Genomic DNA, 13,367 nt, shown 5'->3' with positions numbered 1-13,367 from the left:
ATTTATAAAAACAAACAGAAATTATTGAGCTGAAGAGTACAGTGAATTTAAGAATACAACTGCTATCTCTAACTTTAACCCTTAAATTATTGCAGTAAATTAAAATCCAATGAGGAGCTTCAACAGTAGAGTCACCAAGAATTAATAGAAGGAAGAATACTCAAATTTGGGGACAGATGTCTTGATATTATCCAGAGATGGGGAAAAAAGTAAGTATAATGAAAAAGAATAAAGTAAACCTGTGTGAATTGTGGGACACTATCAAGGAAAGAGTGTTCACATTGTAGGAATCCCAGAAGGAGAAGAGGGAGAAGAGCAGAGAGAAAATTAATTGAAATAGTTAATGGATGAAATTTCCCAAATCTGTGGAAAGCTGTGGACATCTAAGTACATGAAGTAAAAATAAATTGAAATATTAAAAAAAATAATAATAATAAGTACATGAAGTCAAAATATCCCCAAACAGATTCAATCCAAAGAGCTCTTCATTGAAAAGCATTACAATTAGGCAGTTAGAATCCAGAAAATATAGAATTTGGGAAGCATCAAGAAAAAAAAAAGAATCATCATATACAAGGGAATACTGATGAAATCATCAGTAGATTTCTCTGTAGACCCTTTTACGCCAGAAGGAAGTGTGTATTGTAGTCAAAGTACTCAAAGAGATATCGTCAACCAAGAATCCCTTGTTCAGCAAGTCGCCCTTCAGAAATGACAGATAAAGACTTCACCTGACAAACAAAAGCTGAAGGAATTCATTGCCATTAGACCTGCCTTAGAAGAAATGCTAAATGAGGTTTTTCAAGCTGAAACAAAAGGACATTAATTAGTACCATGAAAACATATGACAACATAAAACTTACTGGTAAAGATGAACATATACTGCAACATAGAAAGCTCCAATACTGCAATGATAAATTCTATCATATATATTAAAAACAAAAATGTATTAAAAGTATCTGTATCTATAATATTTTATTAATGAATGCACAGTACAAAAATATTTTAAATGAGACATTAATAACATAAAATGTGGGGGGTCCAGTTAATATGTAGAATATTTTCATGGAATAGATGTTAAGATTTTAGTTGAAATTAGAATGTTTTACTGTATGACATATTATGAAAGTTTCTTGGTAATAACAAAGCAGAAATGTAGTAACTACACAAGTCATAAAAGAATAAAAGCACACTACTCCCAAAACATCAATTTACAAAGTAAAACAGCAAGAGAGAAAGAAAAGAAATTACAAAAGAATCTGAAACCAATTCACAAAATGATGACATATGTTAATAAATATTTTAATGTAAGTAGACTAAATCATGCAATCAAAAGATATTGAGTGGTTGAATAGCTCAAAAGAAAAAGAAAAATCAAGATCTGACTATGTGCTGCTTATAAGAGACTCAAGTTTTAAGGATACTCATAGACTAAAAATGAAATTATGATTAAAGATAATCCTTGCAAAGGGAAAGGGAAACCAAAAGAAAGTGGGGTAACTTGTATCAGACTAAATAGGCTTTAAGTCAAGAGCTCTAACGTGAGACAAAGAAGGTCATTATGCAATGGTAAAAGGGTCAATTTTATGAAATGTGTAACTACTGTTAATATATGCACCCAGTATAGAAGTACCTGAATATAGTAAAAAAGTCACAGATCTAAAGGGAAAAATAGTGATGCAATAATAATAAGAGACTTCAATATCCCACTTTCAACAACAGAGAAATCATCCAGGCAGAGAATCAATAAGAAAATAATGGAAATTATGAATGATGTGAAACTAGAAATAAAAAAAAAAGATGAAAAACTGAAAAATGCAAGTGTAAATTAAACAATGCCCCCTTGAACAATGAATGTGTCAAACAAGAAATCAAAAGGGAAATAAATAATAAGAAATATCTTGAAACAAATGAAAATGGAAACAAAAAATGCCAAAATGTATGAGATACAGCAAGCAGTAATATGATACAAGTTTATGGTAATAAATGCACATAGTAAGAAAAAAATCTCAAATAGCCTAACCTGAAATATGAGGAGTTATAAAAAAGAGAATATGTTAGTATAAGGAAGGAAATATTTAATATCAGAGTAAAATAAATGAAATAGAAATCAGAAAAACAAATACAAAACCAAGGAAACTATTGGTGACATTTCTAAGAAATCAAAGTTGTACATTTTTTTTATGTTTTGCATTCTCTTGTGTGTGTGTATGTGTATTAGTCACTCAGTCATGACTGACTCTTTGCGACCCCATGGACTGTAGTTCTCTGGGCTCCTCTGACCATGGAATTCTCCAGGCAAGAATACTGAAGTGCGTAGCCATTCCCTTCTCCAGGGGACCTTCTGGACCCAGGGATCAAACTGAGTCTCCTGCACTGCAGGCAGATTCTTTACCTTCTGAGCCACTAGAGAAGCCCCACATTTATTTCCTTTAGCTGCACTGGGTCTTTCTCTAGTTGCAGTGAGCGGGGGCTACTCTCTGGTTGTGGTGGCAGGCTTTTCATCATGGGAACCTCTCTTGTTGCGGAGCATGACCTCTGGGGTACTTGGGCTTCAGTAGTGCACCTTGCGGACTCTGGAGTGCAGGGTCAGTAGTTGTGGAGCATGGGCTTAGTTGCTCCGTGGCATGTAGGATCTTCCCTGACCAGGGTTTGAACCGGTGTCCTCTGCACTGGCAGTCAGGTTGCTAACCACTAGGCACGTGGGAAGTCTCTTCTCTTTCAATATCTTTGCTTCATGTGTTTTGATCTCTGATATTAGGTTCATATGTCTTTATAATTGGCATGTACCTGCTTGGATCAGGGAGTGCAGTGAGGCAGCAACTATCAGCACAAAGCTTCCCTACCCTGTTTGTTAGCAAGCCAGCACATGTGCACTCTTTGAGAACAGCTTCTAAGCCTCTCTAGCCCTTCTATCTGTCTCAGCAGCCAAAAGGACTTGTCTCCTCCACAGGACTGGGATGTACAGTCTGTGGCTCCACTTACATAATCTCCAGGGTGAGGGTCTGTCTCTGTAAACCTTCTCTTCCTTTCAGATGCCTTCCAGAGGCAGAAGTCCTAAGCCTATGTTTTTATCCATCTTACCCATTTACATGGAAATCTATATTATATCATTAATTGTTAAAGAGTTTTACCAGGTTCCAATTAGTTTCCTGTGTGAACTGTTCCACATGAAGATGTATAGCTGATATGTTTATGGGGGTGGGGGGTGATCTCACTGTCCTCCTACTCCACCAACTTAACCCAATCCTGTACCATAAATTTAAATCCTACATCTTAAATAGGAAATGTTATTATTTTCATTTACATTTGAAACATGTTATATTTAAAAATAATCAAGTAAAATGAAGACTAAAATTATTGTGGCAATGTTCCCATGAATTTACATAATAATAGTTAATGCGAATAGCATTTCATTCTATACAGCAATTATTTTTACTGCTTAACAATGTTAGCACATTCGGTCTTTCATCAACCTCGTGAGGTAGTTAATACCAATTGTGTGCATAGCACTGTTGTGTCCAACTCTCTGGGACCTCATTGACTGTAGCCAACCAGGCTCCTCTGTCCATTGAATTTTCCAGGCAAGGAAATAGAGTGGGTTGCCATTTCCTTCTCCAGGGGATCTTCCTGACTCTGGGATAAAACCCGGATCTCCCGTACTGGCAGGTGGATTCTTTACCTCTGCGCCAACTGGGAGGCTCAGTTAACACCACTACCTAATCTGTATTTCACTGAACAGCCGAAATAATGTCATTGATTAACTTGCCCAACCCCACATAACTCTGTAGTGGTTTTGCAGGGACTTAAATTTTGTCTATCTATGTTCCAAGTGCAACCTCTAAATCATTATGGTATGGTGGCTCCCCTTTCTGGGTTACAGTTATTTTCAAAATGTGACATTGACAGCTATATTTTAAGTGCAATATTATGACAAATGTGTAATTATTGTTCCTGCTATGTGTCAGTGCATATAATTTGCCCTTAAATATACCGGCTTAGAACAACAATAATCATTTTATCTCTCATAGTTGTGGGTGTTGGCTGGGCTTGGTTAGGTGATTCTTTTACATGTTTTTCAGATGGTTTCAGTCGTGTGATGATGGGTTGTAATCATCTGAAGGACATACCAGGTGATTGATTTGGGAAGAGTCAAACTGGTGGAGGCCTGGGACTACTGGCACTTAGGCGTATCTATGTCTCACCCCACCAAATGGCCATTTTAATGGAAACTTTGGTTATGGTGAGTAGGGAGATAGAGAGGTGAGAAAGAGAGATAAAAATAAACAGACATAGACATAAAGACAGGGGCAGAAACAAAAATGGAGACAGAATGTGTTGTATTTCATAACTGAGCCATGAAGTTAAGCTGAAATATTTGTGAGACAGTAACCAGATTTAACTAAATTTCAAGAGAGAGAAAATTACTCAATGGGAGAGCTGTCAGAGTACTTGTAGTTATGTCTGAAAAACACTACAAATCTAAGTATAGATGTATGTCAGCAGAGGTTCTAAGCTGTTGAAAAATTCATTAAATATTGATACTTAAACCACAATAATGGAATTTTTGTGAGTTAAGATTTTACAATTATTGACATTGTAAATACAATGTGCTCATATATTTATTTATAATACTTAAAACATAAAATAGGTGTCCTAAAAAAGGCCCTCATTTGATATTGATATTATCCCAAATTTCCAGTCATTTCAAGTTTTGAATGAAACTAATACATTGATAGCATGATATTAAAATCTTAGGACTTAATATCATGAATCAATATGTTGATTTCACCAATTATTTTTAAAGTCACATAATTAGTCAATGAAAACATTATTGTGAATGTCAAATAATGAAATTTAGAGAATAGAAATTTTAAATCCCATCATTGGAAATTTGGAATATTCTTTAAGATCATTTCCTCTGTGGTTATATAAATTTGCATATATTTAATTTTATTTCCAAAGGAGAGTGTCATTCTTAGGCTGTGTAATTCCTAGAACTTGTTCTTTAGCTAGTAATGTGACATGGAGAGCACTCAACAATAATTCCTATAATCTACCTGTTTACTCTATTGACCACATCACTCATACATACTTATGCTGTAGGTTTGTTCACTGACAGCCATTTAAGGGTCTTCCCAACCCAGAGATCGAATCTGCATCTCCTGCATTGGCAGGCAGATTCTTTACCACTGTGTCAACTGGAAAGCCCATATATACACTACCATGTCAACTGGGAAGCCCATATAAACACTACCATGTGTAAACTAGATAGGAGCAGAAAACTGCTCTAAATGCAGGGAGCTAAACTTATTGACCTTAGAGGGGTGGGATCTAGAGTGGTGGAGTGTGGGAATGGGAGGAAGGCTCAAGGGACAGGATATATGTATACTTAGAGTTGATTCATGACATGGTAGAGCAGACACTAACAAACTGAAAAGCAGATATATTCCAATACAAAATAACAACAACAAAAAAAGAAAAAGCCATAAAAGGGTCCATTTCCAGAGAAATAGTTCTACCAGAATATTTGTTCCACAAATCACTTGTAAGAAAATAACTAATTGATTTAATTTGCATTTCTGAAAGCATGAGTGGCCTTTGTCATTTTTTATAGGTTATTGGCCATTTCACTTCTGTCAATTTCTTGTTCATATTCTTTATTTATTTCTGTATTGGACTGTTTGACTTTTTGTTGGAGATTTGTAGTAATTCTCAGTGTACCATGACTACTGATCCTTTTTAGGTTGCCTGTGTTGCAGGATAGATTTGAGGAAGAACAGTTAAGCCTATTGGGCTTCCTAGGTGGCACAGCGGTAAAGAATCTGTCCGCGACATAGGAGGCACTGGTTCAATCCCTGCATTGGGAGGTCTCCTGATTAAGAAATGGCAATCCACTCCATTATTCTTGCCAGGATAATTCCATGGACAGAGGAAGCTGATGAGCTATAGTCATGGGGTCCCAAAAGATTTGGATAAGACTTAGCAACTAAAGAACAACATAAGAGGAGGCAGGTATCAGCTGCTATATTTCTTATTCCACAAATATTCCACTGGGAAATGAGGTGTAAACTGGATGAAGGCAAATAGCTTGCCATGGTTTTAGATAAGAAGTGATGCTGAGGCTAGATACACAGTAATAACCAAGAAGTTTTAGAGGTCTTACAAATGAAACAAAATTGTGAAATACAATTCTAATTATTGAACAGTTTCTGCAGCAAGATAAAGCTATACTATTCTGCACCAAAGTAAAGATAAAATACTCTGAATATCTGCAAAGTAATGTAGGTATTGTAAATAGACTTCTTATTGTTCTTGTGTCTATTCACAATATGTAAAACACTATCATATTCAAAGGTTTTTTTTCAGTATAACTTTTGTGTTAAAATAATAAATTTCAATATATACCCATATAGTTTCATGTTTATTTTATTTTTCACCAACTTTTCTCTTGGCATGACTTATTTCAACTCTTAAACAGAAAATCCCTTGAAAATAAACTTTAATCTGAGATGCTGAATTGTGAAAAGCCATTTTGTCACAGGAGGACAGGATCCTTATCATAACTCCTTCCTGCTGGATGAGTTCCATCCATGGAGTAAACTTGCTACAGTTCTCAGATACAGATACTCCCTTTTCTCCTTTCCTGTTTTAGAAAACTTCCATAAACAAACCAGACAACACTTCGTGATGACAAATACAACAGTTGCCACACAGGCCAGCAGGAACCCAATCACATCCAGAGAGTGGTACTAATAACAGGTGAGGTTGTGGGTGACTGGCCTCAGGTGCTTGGCTCCTTTGTGGCATGTGGCAAATTCGATGCAGAAGACTGCTCAGTCCAGGGGCCTTTCAGGCTGATCATGGTGAATTCTTGATAGCCTCATAGAATTTTCTTTCTATCTAAAGAAGAAGTACAAAGACACAAACATTGAAAGGAAGCTACTTTGCTTAAGTATACCAATGGCATAGATGGTTTTCAAAAAGAGTCATACAAATTATTCAAAGTAAATGTCATACAATTATAGAAAAGTGAAAGTGAAAATCACTCAGTCCTGTCCAACTGTTTGTGACCCCATGGACTGTACAGTCTATGGAATTCTCCAGGCCAGGAAACTGAAGTGGGTAGCCCTTCCCTTCTCCAGGGGATCTTCCCAACCCAGGGATCGAATCCAGGTACTCCGGCATTGCAGGCAGATTCTTTACCAGCTGAGCCATAAGGGAAGCTACAATTACAGAGGCAGTAGTCTATTTTTAATTGAGTCCTCATTGAAAGTTTGACTTTTAAATTGAAATTTTATGATTGACAGTTATTTAAAAAGTGAAAATGGAAGGCCAGGTGGGAAACTTCAATCTTTTCTACCATAGAAATTGATGAGCCATTCTAAACACTGTAAGTTGGATAGTGAAAAGGCGAGTTCAGGATGATGCTCTTGTGGTAGTATAATCGAACAGAGTAATAGTTTAATAAAAAATGAAATGACTCCTAACCAGTACAGGTGCTTTGAATTTTCTGCATTCCACCATCTATTTTCTACCAGTGGACAAAATTATGTTTTGGAGTTACCTATTAGGTTATTATATCTCTCTACTTAAAATTTCCATCTGACTTCTTATCACATTTAGAATAAAACCCAAATCTGTTCTTTGGTCCATAGGATCCTACATGCTCAGACCCCTGGTAACCTCTTCCCTGATCACTTTGTTCAGACACTCTGTTGTAGGCAAATTGGCCTTCTAGTTGTTTCTTGATGTTGCAAATGTTTTCTCATCTTAGCACCTTTGACCTTGCAGTGTCTTTTGTTCTTCTGGAGCATTCTTCCTCACAATAGCCTGGAGCTTGTTTCAGGTTTTTGATTGAAGCCTTTGTCTCAGTATTATGTTCAGAGTGGCAGAGTGTCTTTTCTTAATCACTTTAAGATAGTAGTCAACAGCAATTCTTCCACTGTTTTTGTTTCTTCATTTGTTTATTTTGCTATTTATTCTGTAGACATTTTAAAATTTGTTATATATCTAAAATAAAGCTTTAAGTGTGAAGCATATATGAAAGCTGCACAAATCCAAAGTAAACAGCTCAAAACTCAAATAAGCTAGAAAATTATCACCAAGTAAAACACAAATATAACTCCTACCCAGATCAGGCTGTAGAGTATTATAAACTCCCCACAGGCATTCCTTCCTGGTGGAAGCTTCCAGTCACTTCTCTCTTCCCCAGATTAAGTACTAGCCTGACCTCTAACACCGTACAATGATTTAACTTGTGTACATATTGGAATCACATGCTTGTCTAGATCTTGGTTGATTCCACTGTTCTATAGTATTCCCTTGTTTGATAGTACCACAAATTATTTATTCATTCTTTGATCATTGGGCATTTGGATTGCTAAAAGTTTATTGGTTTTTATTAGTTATGTGGTTGTAATTATTCTGATATATGTATTTTGGTTTATATATTTATACATGTTTATTAGTTATATATCTAAGAGTGGGATTGCTGAGAGAAGGCTGAATGCAGGTTTAGGTCTCTTTAATATTACTAAACAGTTTTCTGAAGTGGTTTGTAATTTGTGTTCTCATCAGCAGTATGGAAAGGTTCCTATTTCTCCACATTCTTATCAATGCTTGGTTGTGATAATTCTCAAATTTTAGCTTTTATGATGAAGTAAAAATGAGGTTTAATTTATATTTTCTTGATTTCTAGTGAACAGGATAAAGCTGTATATATTTTGCCAGGAAGTGTAATCATTTGTATTGGTTTTTGAATATATCAATTGTAAGATTGAAGTAATTTCTATTTTAGTTTGCAAAATATTTCTTTTGATATCATGAATGGATGCTGACTTTTATCAATTATTTAATCATTGGACTGGTCATAGTCTTTTCCTCTTTTATGTTGACAATTTATTGAATTATATTCATTTTCATACATTTAAACAAACTTTCAATCCTGGAATAAGCCCATTCTGATCAGAAGGATTTGTGTTAAAAAATATTTTTTCCTGTAATGTCATTGCCTGGTTTTGATAGCAGGGATTACGGCCTCATCAAATGACCTGAAAAGTGCCAATATGTTTGACATTATCTAGAAGAGTTTGTAGAAGATCGATAGTATTTCTTTATTAAGTATTTGGACATATTTGTTGATGAAGGCATCTGAGCTGGAAATTTCCTTTGTGGGAAATTTTAACAGTTTTAACAGATTCAATGAAATATGGAAATATTTAATTATTAAAGATGTATTCTATCAATTTTTGTATAAAATTGTGTTTCAGAGGACACTGGCAAGAGAAAAGTAACTTACTGATGGAGAATATATTTGCAAACCATATATCTGAAAAGAGACTTGTGTATATGACACATAAGAGTTCTAATAGCTCAATAATAAAAAAGACAACCAAATTAAAAAGTAGATAAAGGGCTGGAAGAGACATGTCTCTAAAATGATACAAGTAGCCAATAAAAACATGAAAATATTTGCAGCATAGTAGCCATAAGGAAAATGTAAATCAAGAACACAGAGAGATCATATTCATTATCATGCCTAAAATAAAAATTATAATACATAAAAGCATGTGTTGGCAATGATATGGAGGATTAGAACCCTAATACACTGTTGGTGAAAATGTAGAATGTGACCACTTTGGAAAACAGCTTGGTAGTTTGTAATAAATATAAAATTATCCTATGACCCAGTGTATGATATCTAGATAGCTACCAAAAAGCAATAAAAAGCTATTTTCACACAAACATGTATAACAGTATTTGTAGCTTCTTTTCATTATAGACAAAAGTGAAAAAAAAAGAAATATCCATCAATTGATGAATGCATTAATAGACTGTGATATGGTATGGATATAATATAGAATATTATTCAATAATAAAAATTACTGGTACATGCTGCAATATATTGCAATAGATCTAACTAAAATTTTTCTGCTAATTAAAGAAGTCAGTTATTAAAAGCTGCATATTGTATGGTGCTATTTAAGTAAAATGTTCAGAATAAGCAAACCTATAGAGACAAGAAGATTAGCAATTCTTAGTATTTTTAAAGTTTCAAAAATTCTAAGCATTGAATTGGAATAATTCCTTTCTCAATTTTCAGCCTTCTATGGATATGCTGTGTATGCTCAGTTGCTCAGTTGTGTCTTACCTCTTTGTGATCCTTTGGACTTTAGCCTACCAGTTTCCTCCACCTGTGGGATTTTTCAGACAAGAATACTAGAGTGGATTGCTATTTCCTCCTCCAGGGGATTTTCCCAACCCACAGATCAAACCCATGTCTCCCATTTCTCCTGCATTGCAGGCAGATTCTTTACCACTGAGCCATCAGGCAACCCTTGTATGGATTCTGTCATATACTAAAAAATGCATACTTGTTACAATATGCTATATAGCTTTCAGATTTTTTTGGGGGGGCATGGAAATTATTACACTGATTAGTTGCTCATTTGAAGAAGGAAATGGTGCCCCACTCCTTTATTCTTGCCTGGGGAATCCCATGGACAGAGGAACCTGGCGGGCTACAACCTATGGGGTTGCAAAGAGTCAGATACCACTTACAGTCTAAACAGCAGCAGTTGCTTATTAAATCAATAGGATTCAAAGTTGTTTCAACTTTGAAACAACTAGTTGAATGTAAAAGTAAAATTCAGATTAGTTATATAATTTTAAGTATTTTAAAATTAGCCTCTTAATAAGGGAAATGAACTCATATTCACTGTTGAAAAGAGAACTTATCGATCTATAGATACTACCAAGTTAAAAAAATGTTACTCATGAAGGGTCATAAATGAGAGTCTTCAATGCATTGAGCAAATCTGTACTTGACATTGTGTTCAAGTCTAATAGATGTTCCCTTGGCCTCCATGTGAGCAATATTATCGGGTTTTTCAACAAACAAGGAGTCCCACCATGGGAATCGCATGGTAAATGGCTTCAGAGATGCCATTGCCACCACCATGAGTGATAAAAGCTTTGGTTTTCGGGTGACCTAAGAAAGAAATGCCAAGGAATGCTCAAACTACCACACAATTGCACTCACCTCACATGCTAGTAAAGTAATGCTCAAAATTCTCCAAGCCAGGCTTCAGCAATACATTAACCATGAACTTCCAGATGTTCAAGATGGTTTTAGAATAGGCAGAGGAACCAGAGATCAAGTTGCCAATATCCACTGGATCATCAAGAAAGCAAGAGAGTTCCAGAAAAACATCTATTTCTGCTTTATTGACTATGCTAAAGCCTTTCACTGTGTGGATCACAACAAACTGTGGAAAATTCTGAAAGAGATGGGAATACCAGACACGTGACCTGCCTCTTGAGAAACCTGTATGCAGGTCAGGAAGCAACAGTTAGAACTGGACATGGAACAGCAGACTGGTTCCAAATAAGAAAAGGAGTACATCAAGGCTGTATATTGTCATCCTGCTTATTTAACTTATACGCAGAGTACATCATGAGAAATGATGGGCTGGAAGAAGCACAAGCTGGAATCAAGATTGCCAGGAGAAATATCAATAACTTCAGATATGCAGATGACACCACCCTTATGGCAGAAAGTGAAGAGGAACTGAAAAGTCTCTTGATGAAAGTGAAAGAGGAGAGTGAAAACGTTGGCTTAAAGCTCAACATTCAGAAAACTAAGATAAACTCTGGGAGTTGGTGATGGACAGGGAGTCCTGGCATCCTGCAATTCATGGGGTCACAAAGAGTCGGACACTACTGAGCAACTGAACTGAACTGAACTTAAGAAAGAGATCAATGAGAACAATAAATTCTGAGTCCCATTCTTAGAAATAGAAATTGACAGTATATGTCAGTTGTGAAGGCAATGCTTTCTGCTGAGGATTGCTATGCTCATGGGATCATGCAAACATTTGTGAATTTCCAAAGGAAGTCTGTCTGAAGAAATGAGGGAAAGCTATACATTAGAGGGGATGTTAGTGCAGAGTTGCTTTGTCTAGTGGACAAGTGTGGACTGATTCTTGATTCAAAGAACACTATGTTCAAAATCATGGAGGTGAAGAAACATTGTTTCTTAAGAATAGAGGGAATGATTCATTCTGACAATGTATGGAGAATTTCAGGGGGCTTTTGGCAATAGAGGAAAAATGATGGATATGCTGTGTACAAAATCATCTTCTATCAGCTGCACTTTGATTTTTAGGCAATGTGAGTTACTGAAAGTTCAAAGAAAAGTATAGATGTTTCCTATATCATTTTAGATAAAAGCACTACAATAGCAGGAGAGCTGAGACAAAAGAGTGGGAAGACAAGATGACCAGTCAAGAAGCTATTGAAAATTTATAGGCAAAAGATAATTGTTATCTGGTGTTGATGTTTTACCTTGCTGTTCCACTATTGTCCCTGAGTTTTTCTCTTAATTAGAACCTAGTATTTTTTTGCCACCTTCTTATCAAGAAGATCATTCTGTGGGGTCCACTTAAAAAGTTGAGTATTGTTTCCTAATGTATCTGGTTTCTTCCCACTGAATCTCCACACAACCGACTAAGACCAAGAAAAGGCTCAACTCCACTAATAAGGTCACAGGCTCAGAGCATTTTAGAAGTTAAAATCTAGTAAGAAGTCATCTTGCCCCACTTCTTTCAATGAACAGATGTGGACATTTCTGCTCAGGAATGTTGAATAATGTTAAACAATAGTTAAAAAAAATCAAAGCAGCAAAAATCTGGGGCCTCGATCAACTATCATTTTGTTTACTACAATATGCTATGACAAGTTCTAAAAACTTGAGGGAAATTAGCTTGTAAATGATGTAATTTAATAGTTAAAAGCATTCAAGAATCTATCAGAACTATAGCAGATACAAAAAGCTGACTGAAATTTCTGCAACTTCATTTTATGTGACTATCTTATATAACAAACTTGTGGTTTGAATCTACAAAATACTTTGCTTGCTCAGCAGTTTCTGAGAGAAATTGGTGAAGATTTGCTTATGCTTACTTTCTCCATGAAGCATTTTGATGGAAATGTGTATCTTTCTATTTTATATTGTGAGCAATATTATACTTTCTTCTATGTGGTATAATGAGATAAAATTTCTTCAACTAGCAGAGAGAATATAAATTATTTTACACTGCATATTGGAAAATCACTTCCTATAATCTTTGAAGTGTAAAATTTCTAAGACATTATTTCATTTGTTTTTCCTCCAAAGATTTTAATAGTGGAAATATCCATGCACATATTTTGTACAAAGCTAGGCATTGCAGAATAATAAAAAAAATACTTTTTAGAAAGACAATGCCACATTAATTTTCATTGATCCTTACAAACTGAAATTAGCAAATTATCAGTTTGTGCTGTTAGTAGATCTAATTGCATTTTTTATGATAGAAAATACT

General features: G+C 35.3%; 1 pseudogene; it reads right to left on the bottom strand.

The window, feature by feature from the left end:
• Nucleotides 1–6,560: 6,560 nt before the first annotated feature.
• LOC110129489 (UDP-glucuronosyltransferase 2B17-like) overlaps nucleotides 6,561–13,367 on the bottom strand; it is a 31,006-nt pseudogene continuing 24,199 nt past the window's right edge.

Source organism: Odocoileus virginianus, chromosome 29 (genome assembly GCF_023699985.2).
Source record: "Odocoileus virginianus isolate 20LAN1187 ecotype Illinois chromosome 29, Ovbor_1.2, whole genome shotgun sequence".
NCBI lineage: Eukaryota > Metazoa > Chordata > Mammalia > Artiodactyla > Cervidae > Odocoileus > Odocoileus virginianus.
This window is presented reverse-complemented; position numbering and strand designations above follow the sequence as displayed.